Source organism: Salmo salar, chromosome ssa13 (assembly GCF_905237065.1).
Source record: "Salmo salar chromosome ssa13, Ssal_v3.1, whole genome shotgun sequence".
Taxonomy (NCBI): Eukaryota; Metazoa; Chordata; class Actinopteri; order Salmoniformes; family Salmonidae; genus Salmo; species Salmo salar.
In genome coordinates, this window is record NC_059454.1 from 29,035,995 (window position 1) to 29,048,551 (window position 12,557).

Consider the following 12,557-nt stretch of genomic DNA (forward strand, 5'->3'; position numbering starts at 1 on the left):
TTACTCTAGGCACACCTCAGGCTGGACCAGATCCATTTCCCAGGCCTGTCATTTGAAGCATTTCCTTTAGGAGAATCCTGTACAGTGTTACATCCTCTAAAACCTCTACTCTTATGGTTTATGCTGGCAGGTGGTTATTATTACCGATTCAACTTCCTCTGTAAACGCTAGCCATCAAACCCCTTGGCAGCATTTACAATGACACAAACAGACTGCCAATACAAGATAAAATCGAAAGCTATTTCCTTTTGGGGAAAACACACCATCTCAAAGTATAAGGTGTAGTCTTGAAAGTGAGGACAGTTTGAGCTAATCACAGTGTTTTCCTCATCTGCTTAAATAAGCACTTGGACAAGTGTTTTGTTTCTGTGGAGATGTGAAGTATGGAAAGTCCAATATATCCAGATGTGCAGTATGAAGTTCAATATATCCAGATGTGCAGTATGAAGTCCAATATATCCAGATGTGCAGTATGCTCATTCATGAGTAGACCTATAGTAGTTGTCACATTGACCTGATCGAATAAGATCACTTTGGAAGTGTTTTCATGTGAGATTACTTTCATAGGAGATACCATTGCACATCTTGTCAATGTCTGTTTTATGTGTAATCCCAAAATGTAACTCAATTAAATTGAAGACTACAGTATCAAGTGTTTTTACAATGTACTTCTTAATATAAACATGCATGACAGAAAATATGCACAAGCCTTGGGTAATGCGAATAATTATATATGGTGTAGATCTCTTTTCCTTATGACTTGGAAGATAATGCATGCTAATTATGCTTTCTAAACGCAAAAGTATACTACAATGTGAAAAACATTTCTGTGTAATTCCATATGAGGTGAGTCATTTTGCACATTCCTCTTTGCTCTCTCTTTCCAGAGATATATGCATATTTCCCCCCATATTTTGTTTCAAGTTTGTAAAGTGTCTGCCTCTTATCTCTCACTGACAAGCTCACATCCACAAACCTGCTAGCTCTCAGAAAAGTGCCTCAGGCAAGGTATTTTTGACAGGACAAGACAGAGACAGTTCTGTGGAGATGACACTTTTCCACTTTTCAGACCTCGAGTCGTAAATATAAAAGTGTTCACCTGTAAAATAACCATCCAAAATATGGAAAAATGTTAACTAGCCGACGCCTGTTCAAGGCAACTGCTAAATTATAAAAGTGTTCGCCTGTAAATCAATAACAAACTGATCTCATATCATGATTAACATTTTTACTCCTAACTCAGATACATATACTTCAGATTGTTTGAGGGGGTATGGAAACACAATAAACAAACAAAATAAAAACACAAAATAAAACTAGAAAAGTACATATAGAAAAATAAAAGAGTTACTGTTGGTGAGTTATATTATGCAAATGTATGCACATTTATATAGTTAAAGTTGATAAACATTATTTAAGAATTTGAAGTTAGGATAGCCTGAATATGTGAAAGTTGGTTTGGTGTCACTTGAAAGATTCAAGAGTTACTGTACTGTTGGTGTGTTATGTTATGCATATTTATGCAAATGTATATAGTTATAATTGATCAAAGTAAAAACTAATATTGAAGTTAGGATAGCTAAGTTAGGATAGCCTGAACATGTGAAAGTTAGTTTGGTCTCTCTAGCTTGAGTTACTATAGGTGAGTTATTTTATGGTAATTTTGCTAATACTAAAAAAAAAATAGTTTATAAAGGTTTTAGAGAATTTGAAGTTAGGATAGCCTGAATGTTTTAAAGTTGGTCTTGTAGCTTAATTAACCAAGGAGCAGGATCATTTTGAATAGCTCCCACTTTATTCCTATGGTTCTCATTCAAGATAACCAAGGAGCAGGATAATTTTGAATAGCTCCCACTTTATTCCTATGGTTCTCGTTCAAGATAACCAAGGAGCAGGATAATTTTGAATAGCTCCCACTTTATTCCTATGGTTCTCGTTCAAGATAACCAAGGAGCAGGATCATTTTGAATAGCTATCACTTTATTCCTATGGTTCTCGTTCAAGATAACCAAGGAGCAGAATCATTTTGAATAGCTCCCACTTTATTCCTATGGTTCTCGTTCAAGATAACCAAGGAGCAGAATAATTTTGAATAGCTACCACTTTATTCCTATGGTTCTCGTTCAAGATAACCAAGGAGCAGGATAATTTTGAATTGCTATCACTTTATTCCTATGGTTCTCATTCACACCCATGTTAATTTATTACAATTTAAAATGGTTATAGTTCCAAAAGTATACATAGTATCAAATATCCTTTGACACGCAATCTAAGTTTGGCCAGTCTGAACATCTCAATGTTGGTTTGGTGTTAATGGTCTAAACAGTGTAGTTGAATAGATAGTTCTAGAATGTTTAGTTTTTTTTTAACATTCAAGTCTATGGGACATTTTTTTGCCATTGAAGTGCATCGGGAGCTCATTTAAATATTGTTATAGTTCAAAAAGTATAAATGCTATGACATTTTTTTTCTCAAGCAATCACAGTTGGGGCAGTCTGGACATTTGGAGTTGGTTTTGTGTTAATTACTTAAATAATTTAAGCTCTAGAGCGAACTAAATAAATCAAATAATAATATGAGTATGTAATACATTTGGAGTTGTGTTTTGCTTTGCAAGCACACCTAACATTTTATTAAATAAAAACACAATAAAATGTCCCAGAAATGCCTTCAGAAAGTATTTACAACCTTTAACTTTTCCACATTTTGTTGTGTTAAAGCCTGAGTTTAAAATGTATTACATTTACATTTTGTGTCACTGGCCTACACACAATACCCCATAATATCAAAGTGGAATAATGTTTTTAGAAAGTTTTACAAATGAATAAAACATTTATGCTGAAATTTCTTGAGTCAATATGTATTGAACCCATTTGCTATGGCAAGCTTAAATAAGTTCAGGAGTAAATATTACATAAAAGGTCACATAATAACATGCATGATCTCACTCTGTGTGCAATAATAATGTTTAAAACGATTTTTTAATGACTGCTTCATCTTTGTACCCCACACATAGAGTGCATTCGGAAAGTATTCAGACCCCTGGACCTTTTCCATATTTCGTTACATTAGAGCCTTATTCTAAAATTAATTAAATCGTTTTTCCCTCACTCATCAACCTACACACAATACACCATAATGACAAGGCAGACAGGTTTTTTTTTTTAATTGCAAAAAAAAAACAAAAAAAACAACCCACATTTACATAAGTATTCAGACCCTTTACTCAGTACTTTGTTGAAGCACCTTTGGCAGCAATTACAGCCTCGAGTCTTTTTGGGTAGGACGCTACAAGCGTTGCACACTTGTATTTGGTGAGTTTCTCCAATTATTTAGTGCAGATCCTCTCAAGCTCTGTCAGGTGGATGGGGAGCGTCTCTGGCTATTTTCAGGTCTCTCCAGAGATGTTCGATTGCGTTCGAGTCCGGGCTCTGGCTGGGCCACTCAAGGACATTCAGAGACTTGTCCCCAAGCCACTCCTGCGTTGTGTGCTTAGGGTCGTTGTCCTGTTGGAAGGTGAACCTTCGCCTCAGTCTTCATCGAGGATCTCTCTGTACTTTGCTCCGTTCATCGTCTCTGCTGCTGAAAAACATCCCCACAGCATGATGCTGCCACCAACATGCTTCAGGTTTGCCAGGTTTCCTCCAGACGTGATGCTTTGCATTCCGGCCAAAGAATTCAATCTTGGTTTCATCAGACCAGAGAATCTTGTTTATCATGGTCTGAGAGTCCTTTAGGTGCCTTTTGGCAAACTCCAAGCAGGCTGTCATGTGCATTTTACTGAGGAGTGTCTTCCATCTGGCCACTCTACCATAAAGGCCTGATTGGTGGAGTGCTGCAGAGATGGTTGTCCATCTGAAAGGTTCTCCCATCTTCACAGAGGAACTCTGAAGCTCTGTCACAGTGACCATCGGGTTCTTGGTCACCTCCCTGACCAAGGCACTTCTCCCCCGATTGCTGACTTTGGCCAGGCGGCCAGCTCTAGGAAGAGTCTTGGTGGTTCCAGACTTCTTCCATTTAAGAATGATGGAGGCCACTGTGTTCTTGGGGACCTTCAATGCTGCAGACATTTTTTTGGTACCCTTCCCCTGATCTGTGTCTTGAAACAATCCTGCCTCGGCGCTCTACGGACATTTCCTTCAACCTCATGGCTTGGTTTTTGCTCTGACATCCACTGCCAGCTGTGGGACCTTATATAGACAGGTGTGTTCCTTTCCAAATCATGTCCAATCAATCGAATTTACCACAGGTGGACTCCAATCAAGTTGTAGAGACATCTCAAGGATGATCAATGGAAACAGGATGCACCTGAGCTCAATTTCGAGTCTCATAGCAAAGGGTCTGAATACTTAAGTAAATAAGGTATTTCTGTTTTTTATTTTTAATACATTTGCAAACATTTCTAAAAACCTGTTTTCCCTTTGTCATTATGTGGTATTGTGTGTAGATTAAGGAGGATAAAATTAATTTGATCAATTTTAGAATAAGGCTGAAACGTAACAAAATTGGGAAAGAGTCAAGGGGTCTAAATTCTTTTTGAATGCACTATACAATTATCAGCTGGCTGTAAATTACAAATACAGATTCAACCACAAAGACCAGGGAGGTTTTCCAATGCCTCACAAAGAAGGGTGCCTATTGGTAGATGGGTAAAACTAAACAAAGCAGACATTGAGGTTGCTTACTAAGACAAAATTGAATGTTCCCGTGTGGCCTAGTTACAGTTTTCTTATTTTTTATTTTTTTATTTCACCTTTATTTAACCAGGTAGGCTAATTGAGAACAAGTTCTCATTTACAACTGCGACCTGGCCAAAATAAAGAAAAGCAGTGCGTCACAAACAACAACACAGAGTTACACATGGAATAAACAAATATACAGTCAATAATACAATAGAGAAAGTCAAGTAGTGGTACTGGGGTGCAAAGGAGCAAAATAAATAAAATAAATAACAATATGGTGACGAGGTAGTTGAATGGGCTATTTACAGATTGGCTATGTACAGGTGCAGTGATCTGTGAGCTGCTCTGACAGCTGGTGCTTAAAGTTAGTGAGGGAGATATGAGTCTCCAGCTTCAGTGATTTTTGCAATTCGTTCCAGTCATTGGCAGCAGAGAACTGGAAGGAAAGGCAGCCGAAGGAGGAATTGGCTTTGGGGGTGACCAGTGAAAATATACCTGCTGGAGTGCGTGCTACAGGTGGGTGCTGCTATGGTGACCAGTGAGCTGAGATAAGGCGGGGCTTTACCTAGCAACGACTTACAGATGACCTGGAGCCAGTGGGTTTGGCGACAGATATGAAGCGGGGGCCAGCCAACAAGAGCATACAGGTTGCAGTGGTAGGTAGTATATGGGGCTTTGGTGACAAAGCAGATGGCACTGTGATAGACTGCATCCAATTTGCTGAGTAGAGTGTTGGAGGCTATTTTGTAAATGACATTGCCGAAGTCAAGGATTGGTAGGATAGTCAGTTTTACGAGGGTATATTTGGCAGCATTTACATTTGACATTTTAGTCATTTAGCAGACGCTCTTATCCAGAGCAACTTACAGTAGTGAATGCATACATTTCTTTTTTTTTTCGTACTGGCCCCCCGTGGGAATCGAACCCACAACCCTGGCATTGCAAACACCATGCTGGCATTGCAAACACCATGCTCTACCAACTGAGCCACATGAGTGAAGGATGCTTTGTTGCGAAATAGGAAGCCGATTCTAGATTTAATTTTGGATTGGAGCTGCTTAATGTGAGTCTGGAAGGAGAGTTTACAGTCTAACCAGACACCTAGGTATTTGTAGTTGTCCACATATTCTAAGTCAGAACCGTCCGAGTAGTGATGCTGGATGGGTGGGTAGGTGTGGGCAGCGATCGATTGAAGAGCATGCATTTAGTTTTGCTTGCATTTAAGAGTATTGAAGCTCGTCTGGAGGTTAGTTAACACAATGTCCAAAGAAGGGCCAGAAGTATACAGAATGGTGTCGTCTGCGTAGAGGTGGATCAGAGAATCACCAGCAGCAAGAGCAACATCATTGATATATACAGAGAAAAGAGTTGGCCCGAGGTTTGAACCCTGTGGCACCCCCATAGAGACTGCCAGAGGTCCGGACAACAGGCCCTCCGATTTGACACACTGAACTCTGTCTGAGAAGTAGTTGGTGAACCAGGCGAGGCAGTCATTTGAGAAACCAAGGCTGTTGAGTCTGCCGATAAGAATGTGGTGATTGACAGAGTCGAAAGCCTTGGCCTGGTCGATGAATACAGCTGGACCGTATTGTCTCTTATCGATGGCGGTTATGATATCGTTTAGGACCTTGAGCGTGGCTGAGGTGCACCCATGACCAGCTCGGAAACCAGATTGCATAGTGGAGAAGGTACGGTGGGATTCAAAATGGTTGGTGATCTTTGTTAACTTGGCTTTTGAAGACCTTAGAAAGGAAGGGTAGGATAGATATAGGTCTGTAGCAGTTTGGGTCTAGAGTGTCTCCCCCTTTGAAGAGGGGGATGACCGCGGCAGCTTTCCAATCTTTGGGGATCTCAGACGATACGAAAGAGAGGTAGAATAGGCTAGTAATAGGGGTTGCAACAATTTCGGCTGATAATTTTAGGAAGAGAGGGTCCAGATTGTCTAGCCAGGCTGATTTGTAGGGGTTCAGATATTGCAGCTTTTTCAGGACCTCATCTATCTGAAGGAGAAATGGGGGAGGCTTGGGCAAGTTGCTGTGAGGGGTGCAGGGCTGTTGACCGGGGTAGGGGTAGCCAGGTGGAAAGCATGGCCAGCCGTAGAAAAATGCTTATTGAAATTCTCAATTTTCGCCGATTTATTGGTGGTGACAGTGTTTCCTAGCCTCAGTGCAGTGGGCATCTGAGAGGAGGTGCTCTTATTCTCCAAGGACTTTACAGTGTCCCAGAACTTTTTGGAGTTAGTGCTACAGGATGCAAATGTCTGTTTTGACTTAAATCTGCTTGAAAATCTATGGCAAGACTTGAAAATGGCTGTCTAACAATGTCCAACAACCAACTTGACAGAGCGTGAAGAATTTTTTTAATAATAATGTTCAAATATTGTACAACCAAAGCTCTTAGAGGCTTACCCAAAAAGACTCAAAGCTGTAATCGGTGCCAAATGGGTGTATTGACTCAGGTGTGTGAATGTTTATGTAAATAAGATACAGTATTTTTGGATTTCCTTTTCAATAAATTAGCAAACATATCTAAATCCATGTTTTCACTTTGTCATTATGGGGTATTGTGTCTAGATGGGTGAGAGAAAAAAATCTATTTAATCCATTTTGAATTCAGACTGAAAATATCCGTTAAACTTTTAGCACTGTTTTTAGTAAATGTTTTATGGTTATTTCCAATAGTTTACATGTAAACACTCTAAAAAGTAATGCAGGTGTTCCCTGAAGTCTACTGATTGCAATGATATATAATATGATATTGTGTTTTGTTTAAATTCGAAGTAAAATGACAGGAAACCTGCTCTAGCTGTATCTGTCACTTTAGGTAAAATCCCATAGGAATGTATTATGTCCAGCAGAGAGACAGGTAACCCATTTTAACTAAATACTTTTATGATGAGACCTTTCAGCCTTTACACAAAGTAAGTAGAAGTCTAACAAAGATGTCTAGCTATATTGCCATTGCAGATTGAACCTTATTCTCACTAGTGAAGTACTATGTGTCTTAACCTGTTGAATAATATAATTTTATATGCATAAAACGCATCATCCAAATGCAGTGTCTGCCGTTGGCTACACACACTGACTTGAATAAATGTTTGGACATTTAATACCCCCAAACGCCAAATTAGGCAAACCTAATTTCAAAATAGGCCATCATAGGCCTAATTCTTCTCATTTTACGGGTGAAACGTCCAAGCTGCCTACTATGCCAACCATAACCATTTGATCTCATGCAGTTTCATGACAATATGCATTTAGATCTTCTTGAGTGATATGAGTAAATACTCTTTGATCGGATTTCAGAGCAGGGGATATTAACAAGCTATAGCTTAGCCTACCTGTATTGCTTCCATCAGAGCACATTTATCCTATGTTGCGTGCTGTTTAGTTTTGCCCACACTATGAGAAGAAACGTGAATATTCAGCACAATCATCCTTAAATCTAATAACAAATGACGTGTTGCTTTTGGTCTTACAGTTACGTTATGGTATGTTACGCTATACAGTGCATTTGAAAAGTATTCAGACCCCTTCCCTTTTTCCACATTTTGTTACGTTACTGCCTTATTCTAAAATTGATTTAAAATTAAATCCTCATCAATCTACACACAATACCCCATAATGGAAGAGTTAAAACAGGTTTTTAGAAATGTTTGCAAATGCATTCAAAATTACAAACAGAAATACCTTATTTAGATAAGTACTCAGACCATTTGCTATGAGACTCAAAATGAGCTCAGGTGCATCCTGACAGAAGCCACTCCTCCGTAAAAGGCATATGACAGCCCTCTTGGAGTTTGCCAAAAGGCACCTAAAGGACTCTCAGACCATGAGAAACAAGATTCTCTGGTCTGATGAAACCAAGATTGAATTCTTTGGCCTGAATGCCAAGCATCACGTCTGGAGGAAATCTGGCAAACCTGAAGCATGGTGGTGGCAGCATCATGCTGTGGGGATGTTTTTCAGTGGCAGGGACTGGGAGACCAGTTAGGATCGAGGGAAAGATAAACAAAGCAAAGTACAGAGAGATCCTTGATGAAAACCTGCTCCAGAGTGCTCAGCACCTTTAGACTGGGTGAAGGTTCACCTTCCAACAGAATAACGACCCTAAGCACACAGCCAAGACAACAAATGAGTGGCTTGTGGACAAGTCTCTGAATGTCCTTGAGTGGCCCAGCCAGAGCCCGGACATGAACCCGATCGAACATGTCTGGAGAGACCTGAAAATAGCTGTGTTGCGACGCTGCCCTCCAACCTGACAGAGCTTGAGAGGATCTGCAGAGAAGAATGGGAGAAACTCCACAAATACAGGTGGGCCAAGCTTGTAGCGTCCTACCCAAGAAGACTCGAGGATTTAATCGCTACCAAAGTTTCTTCAACAAAGTACTGAGTAAAGGGTCTGAATACTTATGTAAATGTGATATATATATATATATATATTTTGTAATACATTTACAACATTTTCTAAAAACCTGTTCTTTCATTGTCATTGTGGCGTATTGTGTGTAGATTGATAAGGGAAAAAAACGATTGAATATATTTTAGAATAAGGCTGTAACATAACAAAATGTGGAAAAGGTCAAGGGGTCTGAATACTTTCCGAATGCACAGTATATACAAAAGTATGTGGACAGCTCTTCGAATTAGTGGATTCGGCTATTTCAGCAACACCAGTTGCTGACAGGTGTATATAATTGAGCCAACAATCATGCAATCTCCATAGGGGTAACATTGGCAGTAGAATGGCCTTACTAAAGAGCTCAGTGACTTTCAACATGGCACCGTCATAGGATGCCTCCTTTCCAACAAGTCAGTACGTCAAATTTCTGCCCTGCTAGAGCTCCCCTGGTCAACTGTAAGTGCTGTTACTGTGAAGTGGAGACTTCTAGGATTAACAAAGGCTCAGCCTGCGAAGTGATAGGCCTAACAAGCTCACAGAACGGGTCCGCCGAGTGCTGAAGCGTGTAGCGCGTAAAATCGTCTGACCTCAGGCAGTCCGACAGACGAATCTGGGTTTGGCAGATGCCATGAGAATGATACCTACCCGAATGCATAGTGCCAACTGTAAAGTTTGGTGGAGGAAGAATAATGGTCTGGGGCTGTTTTTCATGGTTCGGGCTAGGTTGAAGGGAAATCTTAACGCTACAGCATAAAATGACATTCTAGACAATTCTTTGCTACCAACTTTGTGGCAACAGTTTGGGGAAGGCCCCCCCTCAGAACAGCCTCAATTTGTCGGGGCATGGACTCTACAAGGTTTCAAAAGCATTCCACAGGGTTGCTGGCCCACGTTGACTCCAATGCTTCCCACAGTTGTGTCAAGTTGGCTAGATGTCCTTTGGGTGGTGGACCATTCTTGACACTTGGGAAACTGTTGAGTGTGAAAAACCTAGCAGCGTTGCAGTTCTTGACACAAACCTCTATGCCTGGCACCTACTTCATTTAAATATTTTATAGAAAAGTGGTTAAAAAGTGCTCAAAAAAATTACTGATTCAATGCATTCAATGACTACATCTTTCAATTTTCATGAACTCTTTTCTCACTCAGACACAACCACCACCAAAACTCTATGTACCTACAGGCCAATTTGCACATGTTTACATACTCTTTTCAAAACTGTTAAACTTAAGTTCAAAACCTAAAATAACACAAAATTGAATATGATATAAATTTGCTACATTTCTACAGTAATACCATATTGAAATATATTCCAAATCTAAAAAATGAAATACTATCAAAACAATTAGACCAACCACAGCTGATTCCAATTGTAGCTGAACACCTACACAGGTGTTAGTCTTTCAATTACATTACCATCTATACAAAAGGGGACATCTTAGGAATAATGCTGTAGTGTAATGTAAACATGGACCCAGCCAGAGATAGAGAAGTGGCTGACAGAGGAAGAAGAGTGGCTGGGAGAGGGAGAGGAGTACGTACGCGTGGTGGAAGAAGACTGAGAGGAAGATCAAGAGCTGTCATCTCAGATGAGATTAGGGCTACTATAATTGATCATGTAATAAATCATGATCTATCAATGAGAGATGCTGGTCTGAGAGTGCAGCCAAATCTGCAACGCTCAACAGTGGCATCTATTCTGAGAAATTTCCGGCAAAACAAAAGGTAAGATGTGCATTCTGCAAGGGCATCTTACTGAACTTCACATTACAGAAGTAAATTGAGCAAAGCCTCCAAACCTACTTGTGTGTAATTGCTTTTGTATTTCTGCTTAGGACCTAACGGTTACCTCCTACAGGCGGGAGAGGTAGGATTTTCACTGCTGTGCAGGAAACTGCAATCGTTGATATGGTCATCAGAAACAATGACATAAAACTCACAGAGATTCGGGACGAGTGTTGGCAGACAATGTAAGCATAACAAATACTTATAGAGTCCTGAAACAACATCAAGTCAGGATGAAGCAGTTGTACACTGTCCCCTTTGAGAGGAACTCTGAACGAGTCAAGCAACTCAGAAACCAATAAGTCCAGGTAAGATGACTATAAAATACAGAACTGGTTTTGAACTAAACCAAACAGGGCAGAGGCACACAATGGCATGTTTTAAGGTATAATGTAAACTACCGTAATAGCCTAACTCTTATGTTGCCTTGTGGATTTATTTTAGAGAGTTATGGGGATTGAAGCCAGGCAAACACCCCACATATTCATCTTTGTGGATGAGGCTGGTATCAACTTGGCCAAAACACAGCGGTGAGGAAGGAATGTGATTGGAAAAAGAGCCACAGTGGATGTCCCGGGCCAGAGGGGTGCCAACATCACAATGTGTGCAGCAGTATCCTCTGATGGATTGCTGTTACACAAACCGCTAATTGGGCCATACAACACCGAGCGTCTCACTTCATTCCTGGATGACCTCTATGGAAGGGTTGTGCCAGGTGAGGAAAGGGTTGCAGTGAGGCCAAATCGGCCAACGTTTATAATTGTATGGGACATTGTGGCATTTCACCACTCCCGTGCAGTCACAGAGTGGTTTGCAGCCCATCCCAGGATGATGTCACTTCTTCTCCTTCCTTACTCTCTATTCCTCAACCCCATAGAGGAATTATTTTCCTCATGGAGGTGGAAGGTTTATGACCACCATCCACATGATCAAATGTCCCTGCTGGACGCAATGAATGCTGGATGCCTGGACATATCTGCAGAAGATTGCCAGGGATGGACCAGGCATGCCAAAATATTCTTTCCTAGGTGTATTGCCCAAGATGACATAAGATGTGACGTGGATGAGAACCTGTGGCCAAATGCAGAAGACAGGGTTGACTAGTATTGCTACTGTATCTGTATCGGTAGATGGTGTATATACAAATTATTGTATTTTGGAATCACTCAATGACATAAAACATATTGAAGCATATTGTATCATGTCTGATTCATTCCTGTAACATATACTGCAGTGAATTCTAAACAGTAGCGAGGTGTCATTCTTGTTTTGTAAAGAAAACATTGTGTAATGCTACCTGTTGTTAGTGTTGTTTAGGTCGTTGTTTTATGAGTGACAACGTGTGCTTGTTGGGGGACAACCTTTGCTAGTGTTATGGAAGAACGAGTTGATTTGAGACATGTATGAAGTGTTTTGGTAGTTTTAGGGCATTTTGAACGTGAAATTAACTGCTGTGCCAAGCTGAAAGTTAGTTAGGAGAACTGTGTGAAGAGTTTTGAAAAAGTGACCTAAGTATTGAGAAATGGGTCCTAGCGATTGTAAAAAAAACTGTAATGTCCATTCTAGAATACCGTTCTAGCCAATCAGAAACGAGTATTCAACAACACTGTGGTATATTAGGTTATTAAATCTGCAATGGCACTATAGCTAGACACTTTTATGTACTATTTTATTTACTTTGTGTAAAGA